General features: G+C 44.2%; 1 protein-coding gene across 1 annotated transcript in view; it reads right to left on the reverse strand.

The window, feature by feature from the left end:
- LOC135215670 (N-alpha-acetyltransferase 35, NatC auxiliary subunit-like) overlaps positions 1 to 21,407 on the reverse strand; it is a 739,676-nt gene that overhangs the window by 90,488 nt on the left and 627,781 nt on the right. The gene's annotated exons all lie outside the window — the stretch shown is intronic.

Genomic DNA, 21,407 nt, shown 5'->3' on the forward strand with positions numbered 1-21,407 from the left:
AGAAATTCGAATTTCGCGGCACACACTGCAAGTAGGTCAGGTGATCTACCGCCCTGCCGCTGGGTGGCAGGAATAGGAACCATTACCGTTCTAGAACCAGATTTTCTCTGTCGCGGTAGTGTCAACATACGTTGTTGCTACCTCCTGACTTGATTTTCGTTTTTCATCGGCATCGATCTTCTGGGCTGTCTTTTGCAGGGAAGTACTGGGTCTTTGGTTTGGCATACGCTTTTATTAACTTTTTAATGAATTTTGCTTCAAAATTTCGAAGAATATATTACGTGAAACTACCGAATTTTTCAGTAGACACTCACATAGTTTGCAAGAAAGGGAATTATTAATATCTATTCATTAATATGTGTAATAAGTGTTAGAACTTTATTGAGGAAATATAAAACTCTAATTTCCTACTTTAGGAAGTCAGAAAAGCATATAACTAGATACGCTATCTTTAGAAGCTTTAATAGCTTTTGTGCTAACGAGCAGTTAAGAGTATTAGCAGTACTAGTAGTTGTTGCATCCTCATCACCTTCTTACTCCACAGAAACTACAAATTCATATTTGCAAATTTGAAGATAAATGGATGTAGCTCAAAATGCGATCTCTTAAAAGGTAAGAAGTGAATATAGTGTTCCCCATTGCAGTGGAGGGTGCATCTGATTGGCTCTGTCTCGCTCCCAGGCCTAGACCTCTTCCAAGCTCCCAAGCCCAGAGGAGAAAGAATGTCGAAAGCCGTACGGAGGTTTCAGAGAATCCCCACCGGTCAGGCGTCCCCTCGGCAGGTTCTGTAGAACGTCCCAGACTGCCAAGGATAGCCATTGGAAAGGTATCCTAAAACAGTGTGTGTTTTTTCCTTTATTACCTAAACCTCCTTCCCCTCGGCGGATAAGGAGGAGGGATATTCAGCAACGAAGATTCTTATGAAGATACAAGAACAAGTCTCGTCATTGGTATGAATATTGAGAAAGGACGGCTTCCTTCCAATCAAGACATCCCGTCCAGTGGACGTTCAGAGGATGAAAACGGACCAATACGGACAGCTCCATCCAAGGCACCTACCAAGCGCGAGGCGCCTGACAGGCGAGGGGCTCCTTGCGGGCTCCAGGCGCCTTCCAGGCACCAGCCAGGATTGAGGGTCCATCCAGGCGCAAGGCACATGCCAGGATTAAGGATCCATCCAGGCGCTAGGCGCCTGCCAGGCTCCAGGCGCCTGCCAGGCGCCAGTCAGGATTGAGGATCCATCCAGGCAAGAGACGCCTGCCAGGCTCCAGGTGCCTGCCAGGCGCCAGGAGCCAGGCGCCAGCCAGGATTGAGGATCCAACCAGGCTCCAGGCGCCTGCCAGGTTCCAGGCGCCTGTCAGGCTCCTGCCAGGTTCCAGGCGCCTGTCAGGCTCCAGGCGCCTTTCCAGGCGCAAGAAGCCAGCTGCAAATTAGCCACCCGCCAGGCGCCAGGATCTCCAGCCTCATCAGATATGGAGATAGAAATTGACCAGGAAGCTCCTCTTTGGAGACTTTTCACAGGATCAGCTTTCTACTGACAGGGACTTAAGATGTCGCACAAACGGCCGTCGCCCTTGTCAGGAGGTTGCTGAGACTGTGGTGGGTCTTTCACAAGCACGAACTTCTCCTGATAGGGACGATAGTTGTCGCACAGGTGGCCGTCATCCTTGTCAGGATGGTTCTGATGTGGATACGGGCATGGTGCGGAATCAGCCCTCCCCTGGCAGGGACTCAAGATGTCGCACAGGCGGCCGTAGCCCTTGTCAGGTTAGAGCTGGGACTGCTGAAAGCCCTTCACCTTGCGAAAGGAGGCGCTCTCCTCCGGTTGCTCATTCTTCTCCCAACTTGACTGGACAGGAAATGGAAGATATATCGGAATTGGAAGGCAATAAGGGGGAAGGTCTCTCAGTTTGTAAGACCTTAGCAACCCTTTTATTGAGAGAATTCATTCATTACTAGTAAGAGGATATTAAAATCATCCTCCTTCTAAAATAATGCATACAACCATTTCCAGGAAGAGTGGCAATCGTTTGGAAATGGACAAGATTCGTACAAGCTCTCATTCATTGATTAGAGGCTCTTCCAGGTAATAAGGTGTACAATACGGCCTTATCTCCAAGAGAATAAAAACTTGAGAGATTCTCTTTGATCCTCGGTTTTTCATTTGGGATCTCCTTTGGCTAATACTAATTCGTTTTTATTGACTAAAAGAACGAAGAGAGTATAATGTCCATTCTCTCTCTGCATCGGAGAGGAAAGAATGTTGTAAGAAAATTTGATGTATACGACTACTGTATGGCAAGTCATATACGCATACCGTAGTTACCTTGTGGTTCGCAACGGAATTATCTGTATCCTTACAGGAATTTCCTAGTAAGGACTACGCTTAAAGGGTTTGTTATGACAACATCTACTCAGCTTCGGTATTTAACGAAGGTTGTTTTGCTTAAATATGCATTATTGAGAGCTTCCTTAGGCTCGAGAATAATTTTATCATACTCCTTCATTGAATGGAGTAACTGGCAACTGAGGAAGAATGCAGCGAGGCAGCTAACGGGTCTGGTGTCATTGTAAGCCAACACAGTACCATCTAGTTCTCGGTCATGAGCGGTTGGTTACATCTATCTCTCTTACGGGATTGAATGATTAACCGTATATCCCCCCTACAATCATGGACTTGGCCTCGAATTGGGGGGGATTTGTAGGCAGACATGAATAAAATTGTCTTCGTTTTGCTAAGAAGTTTTCAATAAAAAGATCCCTTGTAACCTTTCGATACTGTTTACCGCAAGGTAACAAGATTATAGGAAAGAAATAGCAATATGATTCTAACACAGCAGAGCAATATATTATATAATGCTCTCATGCTTACGAAAGCATAGTCTTATTAGAGAACATTCTCAGTGAGAATATGGAGGAATTTGTTGGGAAACCATTTTTCTTCGTGATAGAATTTTGTTCCCCTGAATGGGCTATATTAAGCCTATCAAGTTCTTCCTACCGAGAAACGGAAATAATATTTGAGAGGTTGCCGGATACCAGGACAGAGGTACAGATGTCCTGGCGCATATTCTGAAGAATCACACCAGAGGCAGAAGCAAAATAATGGACTTGATAATTTCTCGATATAGCGAGTTATCAATCGAAGGGTTCAGTAGCCTCTCTGACAGCAGGTTCGGTAACGGCACGGTTCGTTCCTGATTTCGTTCCCATCTAACTTGAAGGGGGCTCTCTCATATTTCAAGAAGCATTGAGAATCTCTTTTTTCGCCCCTGTTCGCGTTAACAAGAGAGAACCTGTTTGGGACACGGAACGTAACGATCCTTAAGAGGTTCGCTGCATGATGTTGCACGTCCGTGAGAATCTTCTCGATCGACAATAATAACTATTAACGTCTGTATAAGCTGAGTTGGAAAGAGAGTTGTGGAAACCTGCGATACGTCTTCTTCATAGATCTTTTCGCAAAGTTGAAGACGAAGAGACTTCCTCTAGACTGCTTCCTTATCCTCGAACCAAGAGAGGTAGCAATATACGCCATCCTTTACTTTGAAAGGGAAATAAACATTATTAATTTTTTCTCCAATATATAAATTCTTAATGGACGCATTAAGATATTTACTGGCGTCAGAGGAAGAGAGGATGATGCCTTTTGCCCCATTTTTGCCTTCGGGAAGCTGGATTCACAGAGGTCACGTCCTTCTTACAGCACTTTTATAAAGGCTTTCACAAGAGAGGCGGTCTACTCTATCAGCCTCGCTTAGAAAGGGACTTAAAAAACCTCTACACTCTGAGTCTGTCTGCGTGCAGACTGACGAGAAGCGATAGGGATGAGAGGATTTTGCAAGGTGAATGACAAGGGTCATAGAAAAGACATAGAAGTGCTGCAGATCGTGCTGGATTGAATGAGGAAACTGTCCTCTTCCGATACCTCTATGACCCACATAGCGGTTTTTATTCCTTTTCTGAGAAAAGAATCACCTTTGTATTTATATCTGCTATCACAGATTACAGTAGTAGGCTATACTCTGTCTTTACAAAGGAACTTGAAGATAACAGAGGACTAAGTTCCTTGGGATCTTACACGATACCTCGAGACAACCAACAGTAGGACATTATGTACTTCGAGTTGGAATCTTTTCGTGGCCCGCAGATTCCTTGTTCTGACAAGTGGGAACCTCCTCATCAAGCTTCTTTAGAAATCTTATGAGAAAATTCATTTTTTCTCTTGGCTCTAACAACTACCAAGAAGACAAGTGAATTTAAGTTTGAGGTCTCGCATCGGATTCAATGGAGGTTCGACTATTGGTTCTTACCATTACATTATTTCTGGAAAAGAATTAGCACCCTTCTAACCCTGCATCAGAGCTCTAAAGTTAAGGGACTTTCCCATTTGAAAGGGGAAGAGATAGAAGGGTCTCTGTGCCCGGTCGGGACGCTTGAACTTTATCTTTAATAGAAGAAATCGCTTAAGGGCTTCCTACAGAGCCTTTGGGCTGCGATGAGGACATGAAACGCTTCCCAGAAGGTATCCAGAAGGAGAAGAAAGCCCTGAGATCGCCCACTTTCGGCTCAGAGTCATCTTCACCTTCCAGACTTCCTTCCCCTCCTTCGGACAAGGAGAGGGAAGATTCTACAACAAGAGACTTCCTTGACAGGCAGGAATAGAGCTCGTCAGCAACGGAAGTATTCACGAAGGAAGATTCATCTCTCTCGTCCGGTGTAGATATCCTATCGTTTACTGGATGTAACTGGCTACAAGCGCCTCCCCTCGTCCGAGGCCAGAGGCTCAAGGTGGAAGAGTTCCTTCCACCCTTCTCCAGTCTCCTGATAAACTATTGTGGTTTGTTCAGGATCCTCGGGCAACGTAGCGCCAGCCAGGCACCAAATGCCAAACAGGCGAAAAACGCCAGAGGCAGACAGCTCGATTGAACGCTTTTATTGTCTGATGCGGAGAAGGAGCGGGCCTCCAACCTGGCGCAAATGCGCCAGAGGAGAACAGATCGGACAGATGAGAGTGTCCGATGTGGACATCGCCAGCCAGCCTCGAGACTCCAGCTAAGCTCGAAGCTCCAGCAAGTGGAGAGGAGCCAGCAGGGCACCAGGCGCCAGAAGCGCCAGCCAGGTGCCAAAAAGCGCCAGCCAGGAGCCAGGCGCGAAACGCCATCCAGGCGCGAGGCGCCTGCCAGGCTTGAGGCGCCAGCCAGGCGAGAGGCTCTAGCCAGGCGCAAGGCGCTAGCCAGGCGCGAGGCGCCAAATCAGGCGCAAAGTGCCATCCAGGCGCTATCCGCCAGCCAGGCGCGAGGTGCCAGCCAGGCTCCAGGGCTTCATCCAGAAGAGAGCCATATTGAAGAACACCCTGGTCTTCTTTGAGACAAGTGTGATCTCTAAAGCACTTCATAAGTGACTTGATGAGTGTGATCTCTAAAGCACTTCATAAGTGACTTGATGATTCCTTCAGACAGCTGAGAATTAAAAGCGCATGAAGTGCGAGCTTTTGCGAATTCTTGTTCTGTCCATAACAATATGTCATAAAGGACATATTAGCTGTCACATACGGGAGATGCAACTCTGTGTGGACTTCCCATTACCCGAAGGATGTCAAGTTAACCTACGAGAGATCCTTCTCTCTTGGTTTATACGTGTCTGCGGATACGTTGCTGGGATAGGGAGCCGATACTGATCCTTAACTATTGAGTTAAATTTATTTAACGTGGTGTTTTTTCTTTGGGTTGTTTGAAAGGAGTTTGGGGATAACTCTTTTCAAATTAAGCACTAACCCTCGTGTTAGGATCAGGTGATCGGGATTGGTGTTGTGCTCCTTAATTATGCCACTAGGCATAGGTGTATTGTCATGTAAGTGGATAAGACCCCATTGACAGTCCCACAAGAACTCTTAGCCATAGGTCACATCCTCGCTGAGGCTCTTGAGACGAAGCAGACTCCTAGGCAATAGCTAGGAAGTCAACCCTCCTTCTAAACAGATAGGAACCAAGGTTTTTTATATATTACCTACAACGCATGTTGTTTACCTGTCTAATCAGTAATTAGCTGTCTCTTACCCTCCGCCAAAGGTGCCAATCAGCTAAGTATATATCTGACAGGGAAGTTGAATGTATGAAAATGATATTGTTATTGTACAATAAAGTTTCATACATACTTACCTGGCAGATATATACGATTAAATGGCCCACCCAGCCTCCCCTCAGGAGACAGGTGGAAGAGAAAATCTGGTTCTAGAACGGTAATGGTCCCTATTCCTGCCACCCAGCGGCAGGGCAGTAGATCACCTGACCTACCTGCAGTGTGTGCCGCGAAATTCGAATTTCTGTCGGGGACGACGGAGTCTATAGCTAAGTATATATCTGCCAGGAGGTAAGTATGTATGAAACTTTATTGTACAATAACAATATCATGATTTATTAACATTTGCCTTTGTAAAAAGAGTTACACCTATGACATTCACTTGCTTTTACGTCAGTTTTTCTTTGTTTCCGCAAGAATTTCATCATGCTAAAGAGGAAAAGACAAGGAAAACATCTCGCTAACAGAAGAAGAAAATTCACTCTAATCAGCCGAGTAAGTGAAGGAGAGAGAGAGCGTTGCGTAGGAAGGAGTGCCCGGTCTCGCCTGACGCAGTGCCCCAGGCTATGATCTATGAGCAAAGGGATCTTCATTTATGATTAAATTATGATAAATAACATAGCTTTGGTTTATTAATACACAAAATGGAATATAAATTCATAATCATCATGATTTATTATCATTTATTTGCCTGATTTATAGGTTTTATTTTTTTACCGTAATGAAAAAAACCATTTCTAGCATAAAAAATTACTTTTAGAAAAAAACTCTTCATTTGATTGGAGGTCTACATCAGGTCTATACATGGTAGTAACGCAAGGTCTTAATATTAAGTATCATGGGAGGAGATAGAAACTGAAAAATGGTTATTTTCGGGATAAATCACCCTGGCGTCACAAAACCAAAGGTCAGAGGCGAAAATCATATGCGGTTTGGAGATGTCCCAAGTCACCTGATTAAGTGGTATGAATGGCAAAGTCCTGTCCTTCAAAAATGGCAATGGCCAGCCCCGTCCCCTTTAGCAGCCGGTTTTATAGCTATCGCTGAAGAAATGAACTGAGACAGACTCCAAAATGTTTTGGTGGCAAAAGCAATGCCTGAAACTGGCAAAGTCACAGGTATATTTCATTTAATTTACTCCATTTGTAAATAAAAGTTAAATTTGTTAATCCCAGCTTAAATAATTCACAAAGAAACATATCCACGAATGAAGTTCCATTCGTCAACTAAAGTGATGTTGGTAAATGGTAATCAGCTGATTATTTTAAGAATGTAAACAAAACTAGAAAGTAAATGGCAAGTGATCGACCAGTTCATATTTTGTAATACAATTAATATGGTAATAGTACATGCATCATGATTAGATACAGTAAAACAACAGTTCTAATAAAGTTTTCATTATTCTCAATACAACTACATATTATTTGACTTTGCTACTGGATATCTGTCAGTGTAACAACCTGGGGTCTGGGGCAACTGTGTGTGTGTGTGTGTGTGTGTGTGTGTGTGTGTGTGTGTGTGTGTGTGTGTGTGTGTGTGTGTGTGTGTGTGTGTGTGTCTCTCTCTCTCTCTCTCCACTTCATCAATTGTAATACTTATGATGATGCTCCATGATCCACTAAAAAATTCTGGTTTTTAGAATTCCAGATGAAGTGATTGTAAACTTGCAACGACATAAACAATTGAACTGAGATACAGCTGACTGCGCTGATTGCTGAGTCAAGGCTGAATAAAACAAATAACAGCCAGGCGAAAGTGATGTCAGGAGCTGGTGAAAGCATGCTTACTGTTTATACAAGCAAGTAATGCATACGTTTTAAACCCAACTTTACGAAGTATTTCCGAATTATATTTCCTCTAGCAACTAATGGCAATGAAGATGTAGGTAGTACGCAATCAGTGCAAAGTTTGAGAATGTAAATGGTATCAAATGCAAATGGCGTACAATGACAATGTTCATATTTAGTAATATAGGAAAAATGCTATAAAAATACATCCAATACATTGTAAGTAATTGGATAAGGAAAGCCAACCTTCATTTAAATCATAATTATTGATATAAATATAGTTGTACAGTTTAACTTGTAAATTATTACTTTTCTCCAGAAAATGTTTTGGTTTTAGAATTATAGATAAGAGATTGTAAACCTGCTTTATTGCAAATGGTGTTTTACTTCCTGTATCTTAGATATTCAAAATAAACAAAATAACAAAGCCAATTCTAAATCAAGTTTATCCTACACACTTTGCCTAAAAGGGAAACCATTGTTTTGCTACGTTTCATCGCCAGTCACAAACAACCCCTAACAACAACAACATGGTAATGTATGATAATTATGAAAAATCATGATGAATCTTTAATGAAATATTAATATTTTGTTATCCTAAATGTTTTTACTACCATAATTACACTACAGGCAGTCCCTGGTTATCAACAGTGAATGGCAATCCAGTTTTATGGCGCTTGTCTGGCACCAAAAAAACCGGCAATTTACGGTGCCATAACGCACTGAGAATCTCTGAGTTTTGCTTATCATCACTCCACCAAGAATGGAACCACCCCCATCACTATACAGGCAGTCCCCGGGTTACGACGGGTTCGGCTTACGACGTTCCGAGGTTAAAGCGCTTTTAAATTGTATTTATCAGAAATTATTACCAGGGTTACGGCACCTACAACGCTCATCTGGCACAAGAAATATGACACCAAAAATGCAAAATAATCAATATTTGAAGTTCTTTTATGAAAAATGCAATAAGAATGCAGTTTACATAGTTTTTAATGCATCCAAAGCATTAAAAGTAACTTCCGGCTTACAATGATTTTCGGGTTACGACACGTCTCAAGAACGGAACCCCTGTATAACCCGTGGACTCCCTGTACTCTGTTTTTTCCATCTGTCCATCTGCCTGTGGTGTTTGCTCAAGGCAACACTGCGTCCCGGGCTTTAAATAATAACTTATTTCGAATATTAACGGTGTAATTCGCATACAGTAAATTATTAAAACACTTTTCAGTTGCAAATGTACACCAAGATATTCTTTTATTTACCTAAAACTTACACATAGTGTAACTTTTAAAGTCCGGGACGCAGTGTTACCATACGCAAACACCACAGGCGGGTGGAAAGATAGTAAAAAACAGAGTATATGGACTGCCTGTACCATTCAAATTTCTGAAAGGTTACCGAAAGATGAGGTTGCTGTGAGTGCAACCATAATTGATATCTAGATTTTCTCAGCTGGGATCTCATAGAAAAAGGTTGATTTCATTGATATGGAATTATTCCTCGATAAGGCTATATATTATGAAGATGCAGTGGGCCCTCCGTATTTGCGTTTTCCGGAATCACAGATTTCTCTCTGGACCATATCTACCCATTATTTGCAGGAAATTCGCATTTCGTGGGGTTTTCCGACAAAAATAATCACTAATAATTGTATTTTGATGTTGCTTTCATGATTAAATACATTTTATGATACGAAAATTATTTACTATTTTTCAAATATTAATATTGATTAACATACTGCATTAGAAAGTTTAATAAAATTAAATGAAATCACATAGTAAACATGATCTCTCTCTCTCTCTCTCTCTCTTCTCTCACACACACAGATGTATGTCTTTTGCATGATAAATAAATGATTTACTATTTTCAAATATTAATGTAAACAGCAATGATATCAATTCATTAAAGAAAATACAGTAGCGAATTAGTAAGATTTTAATTTATAAATTTAAAAAATTATGTAAAAATGAAGGAAATCCCAGTCTTCTCTCTCTAACTCCAGGTACTAAAACTGTCAAATATACCAAGTAATGTGACAGTAGGGGAAGGAACAGTTAAGTTGTTGCCACCAAGTGTTCATGTAATTTCTCTCTCTTTCTCTCTCTCTCTCTCTCTCTTACCGAGATGAGAGAATTTTGATAGTATATGAACTATATGTTTATTAATATTTTCAAATAATATATAATAATAATAACAATAATAATAATAATAATAATAAAAATAATAATGACAATAATAATAATAATATGTTATTACAAAATTCATATTATGTGACAGTATTTTAAAGAAATACAAGAATCTATCCATTTCACTCTTTTATAAGGATAACTCTCTCTCTCTCTCTCTTTTGCCACGCTGGAGAGAACAGAGAGATAAACTCTCTTCTCTCTCTTTCTCTCTTACTGAGATGAAAGAATTTTTATGGTACAGTCTGGGAAAAAGATTCCTTTTACCCCTGGAGTTCACGAGGCATTGTAAATGGCAACGCCGCTTTTGTTTATGTAGTAGATGAGCCTCATTGATGCAGACGTCTCCTTACCAGTTACCATATATTTATTATGGATTTCATAAAAACTAAAACACGTTGATAAAAAAATATAAGTGTGAACAATCAGGAACGTGAAAATTTCATTAACAAGTGTTTTTTCTCAGGATTAAATGAAACTCTTTACAGGAGGGAATTACGTAGAGTAAAATCATCGTGCTTCTAAGACTGACAAAGGTGATGGGGGTGGACGGGGGCAGAATGGAAGGAGGTAGAAGTTGTTCGGAGGGAGGGTAGGAATGGTGAACTATCTAATCAAACCATGCATAGCTTCGTTAACGCTTATTCTCTAACTCCAAGATCTTTAGAACCTACTGCGGAATTTCCATTTCAAAAATAGACACTGTCGCTACACTGACTGAAAGTAAATGTCGATGCAATTGCTACAAAATCGCAATCGTTGTTCACAACCCATTTTTTCAAGACGAGAGAGAGATTGTTTGTAAACTACAACCCATTTTTTCAAGACAAGAGAGAGATTCTTTGTAAACTATATGCTATCACTATTAGTATAACTTATAAGTGTTTTATGATCAGCATATGTTCACTTCCAATTATGTTGAAAGGTAATAGTTTCTGAGACTGGTTTTATGAATATGGGTGGGGGATGGTTTCTTTTCCAACAAGCTATTTATCCATGAAAGTGGGCCAGAAACTACGGCCTTTCTTAATTTTTGGCTGAGAGAAAAAATGACAATTTGTCCAAAATTGCATTTTTCCTAACTATACAAACCTGAGGTCCTTTTACAATAGGAAGGTACTAGCGGCAGCTGGATAGGTCGTAAGCTTTCGAACAAGGGGTTCGGTAGTTAACTGCTTGTCCGACAGGCGCGCGCGCGCGACTGGGAGGTAAACAAATCACTTTTGCTTTTGGCCCAAGCAAAAACTGCAGAGTGAGGGGTGGCATGAGGTGGGACTATGTGTAAAAGGACCTCAGGTTTGTATAGTTAGGAAAAATGCAATTTTGGACAAATTGTCATTTGTTCCGACACGGCATACAAACCTTCGGTCCTTTTACAATAGGAAGACTCACTTCTTGGTGGGAGGAATCTGAGTCTTTTGTGAACAGACTGGTGTTCGCCCAACCTTGGAATGCCTCCCTGGTCATAAGAGCGAGGGAGGGATCCAAGCCTCTGTCCGATTGATCGGGGTGTGCACCGCAGGATCAATGGTCAGACCTCTGGACCAAGTACTAAGAGAGAGGCAAGCGTATCTCTTCGTACCAGCAAACAAGAACAAGTTCCTATTTGCAAGAGGCAACATAAAGTTATGGTTTGTCTCTTGTTGGCATCCACTTCCCCCCCCCCCCTTGTAGGAGGAAGTGGTGGATATTCGCTTCCCATGCCCTAGTGCAAGGGATAGGATGGGGCTCTGTCGAGTAGCTCACCTGCATCTCGTCCTTATCCAGCAAGGTGATGACCGTATCCCTCTACCCACAGGTGTAGAGGGGGAGAAAAAGATAGGAAGAGAAGCCAGTCACTCTCTCATTCACTTATCTATTTTACAGTCACACCAGACTCGATGCTGTTCAGCCTGCTAGGGTCTGGGTTAACTACACAACGTGTTGAGCAGCCACCACGGGTCCCAAGGAAAACGATCCAAGGACCTGTGGGCAATATCCAAAAGGTAGAAGGAGGTGCCAGTGGTCTGGTTGTACCAGACCCCTGCCTTCAGTACCTGCGCCACGGAGAAGTTCTTGTGTAACTCGAGGGAGTGTACTTCTAGGTCATCTTGGTGCTGACGAAGAGTCTTCAACACTCAGCCTGGGATGTCGAGTTTCTTCAGAAAGCGCTGTCGCGCTTTCACAGGACAAAGCAGCATCTCCTTCGCATCGAAGGCGGTGAAGTCCATTAGGGAGGGGATTGTGAAGGACTCTAACCGATCGTCAGGAACCGAAGGGTTTCTGAGTCTTCGCTACGAAGTCGGTACGAAATCGAGCGTCACGAATCCCCATCCCCTGGATGCTTGACTTTGGTAGGAAAGTCATGCAATTACCTCAGAGGAAAAGAAGGGAATGGTCGTATGACCTATCCCTCTTCTCGACTTCGTGATGTCCTGTACCCATACTGGTCTATCCGTCTGCAGCGAAGTGTCTCACATTCTCCTATCCCCATGCAGTGAAGTTCTTCTTCTCGGTAGTGGATAGGACACCGACACTCAATGGTGAGTGTCGATGGTATGGGTACTGTGACAAGCCGTTAGGACGAAGAAAAGACTGTTATGGAACAACCGAACTAAGTCCACAGCGAAGTTCGTAACTGACTTGGGCGCTCTGACAGCTGCCGACTGACTGCGTTCGGTAGAAGGCAAGTTGTCCAAGCACCCGAGCAAGTCACGTGACCTTCGCCTTAAAAGGGTTATGCCAAGATACTAAACAAATAATTTGTTCGTCACCGATGCCAGAAGGCGAGGTGATGATTCTCTTAAGGCATGTGCCCAACAGGCGAAAGTCAATTGCCTTCTAGAGACCGAGGTCCCTGATGGCAAGATATCTCATAGTATAGTTGATTCTCAGCTAAGGAGAAACAACACTATGTGTCGTTGAAGACGAAGGTGTACAGAAAATGCAACCTACGTCTTCATAGCTGAACTGAGAGAAGGATTCTCAAGATTCTGAACCTGTGCTACAAAGACTGAGAACGCTAACTGCTATTCATTGCTGTCCGGTGAGGATCGTAGTTGCAATAAAAGCGGAGCGCTTTTCAGTAATGAAGACACAGGGAAATACTGCCTGAAGAACTGCTTCTCATGGGCTGAACATTTGGAAGTAGAGCTGTCAGGTCGGAGAGTAGGCGATGTCTTCTGACACATCTGTTAATTCGGGGCGAACAATGAATAATTGCACACCTACGAATACGAGATATTTTGAAGACAATCTCAGATGTCTGCAAAAATCATTCGCATTATCGCGGTGCGATGCAGCGGGAGACTAGTACAGACTTCTGTTACCGTGCGGTAAACAGAAAGATGAAAGAGTTCAAGAGATATCTCTGTTGAAAATTCTCGCAATGTCAAAGGCGATGAAATAGAGCGTCACAGCAGTAGATGGTCCTTCATTATTGCGAGAATCCCCGTTAATCAGAGACCTAAGTCCATGATTGTTGGGTAGAGATCCGGTTCGGTAGTCAATCAAACTAGGGGAGAGAGAGACGTAACCGACCGTGCATCCCGGAGACCTAGCTGATACTGAGCTGCTATCAGGCAGTTCAATACGCAGTAGCTCTCGGTGACTCGTCATCCTGAGTTGCCAGTTAATCCCTTCCACGAAGGAATGCGTTCGGCTAGAACCATCGAGCATAAAGAATACGCTCGAGCAATTATATTTAAACGAAACGGATTTCGGTAAATACAAAAGCTGATTTGGTGTTGTCGTGACAATACCAAGTATCTAAAATCGAAACTGATAACTGCTGGGAGGTTGCAGGCAACCCCGAGTTGCAGTTCAATTAAGATACAATTCGTCTCGGTCACAAACCGTAGAGTTAACTACGGTATGCGCCTACCCCCCGGACAATTCAACTGTTAAAAGAATCATGTCGCGAGGGTAATATACGTAGTATATTTGTAGGTTCTGTACCACGACCTCCATCCTAAATTCTTTTCCCCTCGAGGAATGAGAATAAGGATTGGAGATCGACCGCCTTCGTTCTCTAGTCAAGAGAGTGAAGGAGAAGTCTTTCCCAAAGGAAAGCTTCAATGGTGAACAGAATACCGAAGACGATAGTTCAAGCCAAACTGGAAGTTCCCGTCCGTTCTTCTCTATTCCAGGTTAATCGCCTACTGTGAGATACTCTTCTTTCCGCAGCAGTCTTCTTCCAAATGCTAGAAATTACAGGAATTCGAGCATAAGCGAGGTTCCCGATTATCATGTAACAATTATCGGGGATTCTCGCTCACTTTGGACCGTGGTCTCGCCTAAGTGTTTGGAGATCGTAAAAAACTCGAACACTCTGAGTGCGCTAGAAATTCCGTAGAATTCTAAGCACTCTGCGAAACCCCCACCGAATTTGTCAAACGATATCGGCTGCTGGTCCTCTCGATTCCCGTAGAAATCGAGAAAGGGGCAGGATCCCTCCCCAACGACCGGGGCTTACGTCAGGTAGGACCCGAAAGTCCCCCCGGTAGCGCAGCCCCTAACGTGGGATCTTACAGAGAAATCTCTGTAGGATCCCTCCCCTTTCCCTTGTAGCCATAAGGAGAGAGGGAATGGGGGAGGAATTGGATACTGGCTTGCCTTCCCAGCGGAACTAGCAGTTGGAGAAGAAAAGGAGCAGCCATCGCCTTACGGCGATGGCCTCTCAGAGCCTGGGAAAACGTATCGTCAGGAGAAAACGTTTTCCCGTGGAGGGTTACGAACTCATACTGTAGGTAAGGGTCTGCCGCCACTGTGATCGTCGTCTGGGTGGGGCTGATCGACACCTGACAGGAGAGAGCCGATACCGTCCTCCGACTCATTCCAGTCCTCGTCGAGGTCGAAACCTCTCAGGAGGACCGAAGGGTTATTCAAATACGGTGTCCGGAAGACACGTAGAAACGCCTCTGTCGCAGAGTAGAGGAGGTGAAGTAGCTTGTTCGAGGCCGGCCAGAACTGAGAGAGCCTTCTTGTCCGGAGACGAGAGACTACCTGGTTCAACACAGTCGGCAAGCTCCGATCGCGGCAGACCCACCGTCGATTTGGGTTCCCTCTCGGGCCCCAAAACGACTCGAGCCGAGACGTGGCTCTACTGGTGGGAGCGGCAATCCTTCCCCGAGGTCGTTGTGCTGACGAATCAGCGCCATAACCTCGGCAAAGTTCCTCTGGATCTCGGAAGTCACAGCATCTTGCAGAGTGGGACCGTTAAGCCCTTCGAACAAGAGCATATTCTGAGAACCTTCCTCCTAAGAAGGGGAACAGCGACAGCCCTCTCTGTCTTCTCCATCCACTTGCGCATACGTCCTGGCCGGGGTCCAAGAACCGTGCCTGGCACGTAGGGCGTCGTGGTGGGATCATGAGGGGCGCACCCCTCACGATCACTCCTCAATACCTCGCTCCTCCCGGTGTAACCCGAGGAGGTTGAAGGTACGGGAGAGGCAGACCTGACGCTCCCTCCTCGCTCGCTGGCAGAACCAGCAGGCTTGGAGGGCTGCAGGCGATCGTCAACCCGCGGTGGCGATCGAGCTGCAGGCCTGGTCGAACCGTCTCGCTGTGGAGAACGGCTGGACTGAGCACAGCGGCCCCGATCTCGAGTGTCAGAAGAGCTGGTGCTGGTTGCCGTACCCGATCGCTCTCTGTGAGAGCGACGGTCAGGAGACCTGCAGGCTCCACTGTCACAGTGAGACCGGTGCTTGTCCTCACGGCACGTCACGTCGCTGGTTCCAGCCGTGCTGGCACCGGCGAACGGGGGGACCTCTTCCCAGCCTCAAGCCCGTGGCCGGTCGTGGACCGGTCACGTCATCCGGGTAGCCAGCTGGTCGCCGCGAGAGCGAGAGCTGGTCTGGTGAGAGTCACGTGAGCGGCTGTCACCAGTCTTCCGCTCCGTGCCGTGAACCTGACGCTGAGCGGGCTCAGAGGTCTGGTTCCTGGCTGCACGATCACTGGTAGGCGACCGTACACTCGGTACCTCCCAGCGAACGAGAGGCCGAGACGGACCCTGATGCAGTGGCAGAACCACTGACACCAGGCGAGGAAGTACCGTGTTAGCCGGTACCCCCCTCTGGTCCCCGTAGTCTTCTTCCTTGCGAAGAAGAGACGGCCCCGCTCCCGAAGGAGCAGGAGGACCAGCGGAAGAACCCTCCCGTCCCACCGAGGGAGACGGGTCAGAGAAGCTCCCGAGGGAGACTTCTTAGGAGGGAGGAGGCAACCTTCTTCTTCCTCGGCTGTGAAGCCTTAGAAGTCGAAGGGGAAGAGGCGGCAGCCGACGACGATGAAGATGAAGGCGACGTTCCTCCTCTTCTTCGTCAGCTTCCTCAGGACAGACGTAAGATCTGCCATCCAGGGCGGAGCTGGGGCTGCTGTAGCCGAAGCCAACAGGGCCCGGACGCACCTGTACAGACAGACCAAAGTCTGGGGTAGTACCACCACGAACAGGGACGATGTCAGCAGGTATGGGCATCTCAGGAACAGCAGGCACAGCCAGCACAGCATCGGCAGGGACAGCCAGCGCAGCAACGGCAGGGACAGCCAGCGCAGCAACGGCAGGGACAGCCAGCGCAGGAACTGCATGGACAGTCAGTACAGAATCGGCAGGTACGGCAGGCAGCACCGGAAACACAGGAGGTGGAGCAGCAGCCAGCAACATCCTGGTACCGGCGGCAGGTCCAGGGGCGAGCTCTAGGGCAGCGGAAGTGTGGTCGCGGCAGCGGCACGCCCCCCTCTCGGTACGGCGAACGGCACTTCACAGCGGCTGTAGGCAAGACTGTTACCACGTGAGGCGAGTACACCAGGTGAGGAGGGACGTCGTCACCTGGAGTCGATATCGTTGTCGTGGTCACCACTCCATGGGTGACCGCAGCAGGCCCAGACATAGAACCGCCGCCCCTGGACACTAGGCACGCCCTGCAAATCGAAGGACGCCCATACCTCACCAAGGTCCACCCTCGTGGCAATAGCACCTGCGGAAATAACAGTAGTAGTGATTAGTGGGGGGAAGTCCCCTCGCGCGGGGGGGTGAGCCCCACACCGAACGAGTGGAAGACCCCGAATACAATTGTACATCGGGCACCGAGCGCCCTCCCCCGCGCTCGACGGATCGGGCGAGGAGAAGAACCCAGATAACCTCCCCCCGAAGGGAAGGGCCATCTGTGGGAGCTGAGCGGGGGGGGGGGGGTGGGGGGGGGGGGGGGGGGGGGGATCTCGTTCTCCAACGCCCGCACAGCACCCATGTACCAACAATAATAATAAGAGCCCGAGAGCAATCGTGCCCTCGGCACCGAATGCAAGGGCATAAGGATCAATTCCCTGACTGAGCAGAACTTGAACCAAAATAAATATTGATGCAATCAATAATAAAAGGAATAACATGAAAAACGGAATCTTGCATTACGATTCACTTCACAATGAATAAGGACTCGGAGCGAGCGCATTTGCGCCCTCGGTACCGAGCGCAAGGGTAAAAGGATCCATTCCCGATTATGAACGGAAACCTTGATCCATAATGAATTGATGCAATCAAATATATATGAAAAATGAAAAAGAATACTGCGCTTGCGATTTCACTTCCATACAAAATAAAAAGGGGAATGATCAAATTCCCGGGAAATAGCGGAAACATTGATCCAAGTAAAGCTAATGCAATCTCAATAAAATATGAAAATGAAAAAGAACTGCACTTGCGATTTCACTTCATTCAAATAAAAAGGGGAAAGGATCAATTTCCGGGTAAGAGCGGAAACTGATCCAAAATGAGTATTGCTACAATCAAAATAAATATATGAAAATGAAAAAGAATACTGTACTTGCGATTCCACTTCCATACAGAATAAGTTTTCGTGCCGAGCGCATTCGCTCGGCAACGAGCATACAGGTCAAAAAATATAAATGAAAAGGGCACTTACTTACGATTTTCATCTACACATTTCCAACCAAAATATAAGCTCGGAGCGAGCGACTCTCCCGCCACCCTCGGCACCGAGCATACACAATACGAGGATCATTTCTGGGAAAAATGAATTCCCGCACCTTTACGCCCTTCAGTCCCGGCCACTTGGGTATCGTAGGGCGTGGAGAAACCAAGATCCTTTAATTCACAATTGAATTCAATGGAAATAAATATGAAATGATTGTACTTACAATTCAGTTTCACTAGATAAATAGAAAAAGAAAAACACAACCATGCGAAAGCAACGACGATGAAGCGGGCAGAGAGCGATGATACACGTCTACACGCCAGCAGGCCGAAAGCAAAAGTGGTTTGTTTACCTCCAAGTCGCGCGCGCGCGCCTGTCAGGCAAGCAGTTAACTACCGAACCCCTTGTTCGAAAGCTTACGACCTATCCAGCTGCCGCTAGTACCTTCCTATTGTAAAAGGACCGAAGGTTTGTATGCTGGGTCGGAACAAGTTTACTTTAAAATGTTTTGTAAACCTCAAGAAACATCAGCCAAAACCTTATTGAGATGAACTTGTAAGAGGAGAGGCTTCGCCAACGAGGGGCAATGGTTGCGCTAAAAGGAAGAGGGTGTCAAAAGGTGCAGTTTCAATACAAGGGAACTTGGCATTCCCAAAGACAATAGTCAGATGCTGGTGGAGGCAGTGGCAGGAATGAGGAAACCTCAAAGATAAATACCGGAGCGGTGGGCCTATGAAGACATCTGAAGATGATAGGCAAATTATTGACTGCAATCAAGTCTCATTTTAAGAATGCAGTAGCCATTAGGGATGAGCTGCATTTAGAGGTCTAAGCACATCACTGTGAGGAATAATCTTCATGATGCAGATCTGTTTTATCGGATCCCGTTTAAAAAGGGGAAACTTGAACACCATAAAAGGGCAAGATGGGCTTTTGCACGTCGGTATGCTGATAAAACCCTTGATTACTGGGCTCTAGTAATATTCAGCAACTCACGGACGACTACTCTGCTGGCGCCCAAGCAACACAAGATACGAGCAACAGTTCATATATGAAATTGCTCACAGTGACTATATATTATCATGCTATGTATAGGGTTGGGTGCATTTACACGGAGTGGGAGAACTTGGAGTTGGCAGCTGCTTCACTGCTGAGAAATATACGTATAGAGATATTAGAAGTAGTAATGGTGCCTTCTGTCCGTGCACGACTCCTTCCCACATTTAAGAAAATAGACGAGCAAAATAAATTTCTGATTTATTTTGCTAAAGATTTGTGTGATCACATGATATCAATCTCTCTTCTCGTCTTCTGAAATGGGTTGGGGACTATGTATACGTTTTTAAAGAAACATGTCTATAAAAAAGTTTATTCAAATGTAGTTACTGTATTTGTTTTCGGAGAGGAAATTCAGCAGCAAACTCAAAGAGACAAATTGTTACCGAAGTTATATATGCTTGAACAGTTGTCTCTACCTTACAAACAACTCCTCCCTCTTCCCAAACACCCCGCTTTCCGTCCCTGCTCTTCAATTTCCTATGTCAGTCTCTTAGAGCCAAACGCAATTGTATGATGATATTACTTTCTGTAATTTCCCTCTGATAAACCGTCTTATATAACATTGAAAAATCATGTAGAAAACCATGAATCTCATTATAGTTTGTTTTTTAACTTATTTTTTCTTTAGCAAGTCATTTTATTTCTTTTCAAATAATCAAGTGAAAATATGTTAACTGGTAAGGAAACGTCTCCACCAATAAGGCTTGCCTTTGCAAACATTGAATTCATTCATATTTTCTACACTTTTTACTATGTAAACAAAAGCGGCGTTGCCATTTAGCGTGTCTAGTGAACGCAGGGGGTAAACGTAATCTTTTCCGCGACTGTACTAGTATGTAATATGTTTATTGATATTTTTAGTTGTTAATAATAATAAAAGTAATAGTAATAATAATAATAATAATAATAATAATAATAATAATGATAATAGGGTTTGTTAAAAATGATTGCTGCTTCAGCACTATTAATCTTGTAGAGAGTCTTCTTTATTTTTTTTTATGACGGCTTTCTCATGGTTGCTTAGACTGGCGAGCAACGCACCAAAGGGTATGGTAAAATTTGGTTGAGTCATTTGTTTTATTATTGCTTATACAATTCTCTCTCGCTCTCTCCTTCTCTCTCTCTCTCTCTCTTCTCTATCTCTCTCTCTCTCTCTCCTCTCTCTCTCTATCTCTCTCTCTCTCTTCTCTCTCTCTCTCTCTCTCTACTCTTCCTCTCTCTCTCCAAGGCGATGTTTCTTCCTGATCCACAGGACATTATCAAGCGATGACTGCTGAGGGATTGAATTCCAGTGGCGAGTCCTTTTTCTTATATCATGATGTTGCGGGCTCTCAAGTATGGTCTAGAGAACCTCTCCGGCAGGTCGAGTTTTCATTGGTTCCTGGGAAGGTGACTCATACGGCGAGCGTTTATGAATCTTCCCGACCTTCTCAGGCAGGGGGTATCTCTGGGAGCCTCTTGATTGGCTTCTACCAAATTTTACCATGCCCTTAAGTGCGTTGCTCGCTAGTCTAAGCAACATCGAGAAAGCCGTCATCAGAAAAATAGAGAAGACTCTCGACAGGATTAATAGTGCTGAAGCAGCAGTCATTCTTAACAAAATATGTGTACGAGAGGGTCTCCTTCCGAAATATGCAAAAAATAATAATAATAATAATAATAATTACAAAACGCGAGTGTGGTAGTATTTTAAAAAGATAAAAATAACCTTAACATTTCACTTACATAAGGATAACTCCTCTCTCTTACTGAGGTGAGAGAATTTTTATGGTTGATGTGTGTTTATTAATATTTTAAAATAACAATGACAATAATAATGAAACTCTAAATTTCAAATGAAAATTCTTCCCTTCGTCTTTTTCTGTGAAGCTCAAGCTCGGGAAACTGTCAAATATGTCAAGTAAAGTGACAGAGGAGGGGAACATTGCCATCAAATGGTCAACAAATTTAATGGTTTTTATGCAATTTCTCTCTCTCCCTCTCTCTCTCTTACTGAGATGAGATCAATTTTATAGTATATGTAGTATGTAATAAGTTCATTATTAATATTTTCCAATAATAATACTATAATATGTATAATAACAATACTATAACTGTAATTACAACATTCATATGTGAGTATTTTAAATACAATAATCTTTCCATTTCACTCTTATAAATACTGTAAGGAAAACTCTCTCTCTCTCTCTCTCTCTCTCTCTCTCTCTCTCTCTGCTGCAAGTGTTAGAAGTATATGTATGTATATGTACATATACACCTTTAAGGGTACTAATGTTTAAGATTAATTTGAAATTATATTAATACAAGATTATTACAGTATAATATTAATTTATGGAAAATTTTAGTAGGATGTTACATAAGGTATACATTTGGTGTTTCTATTTCTT

The sequence above is a fragment of the Macrobrachium nipponense genome, chromosome 5, assembly GCF_015104395.2.
Source record: "Macrobrachium nipponense isolate FS-2020 chromosome 5, ASM1510439v2, whole genome shotgun sequence".
NCBI lineage: Eukaryota > Metazoa > Arthropoda > Malacostraca > Decapoda > Palaemonidae > Macrobrachium > Macrobrachium nipponense.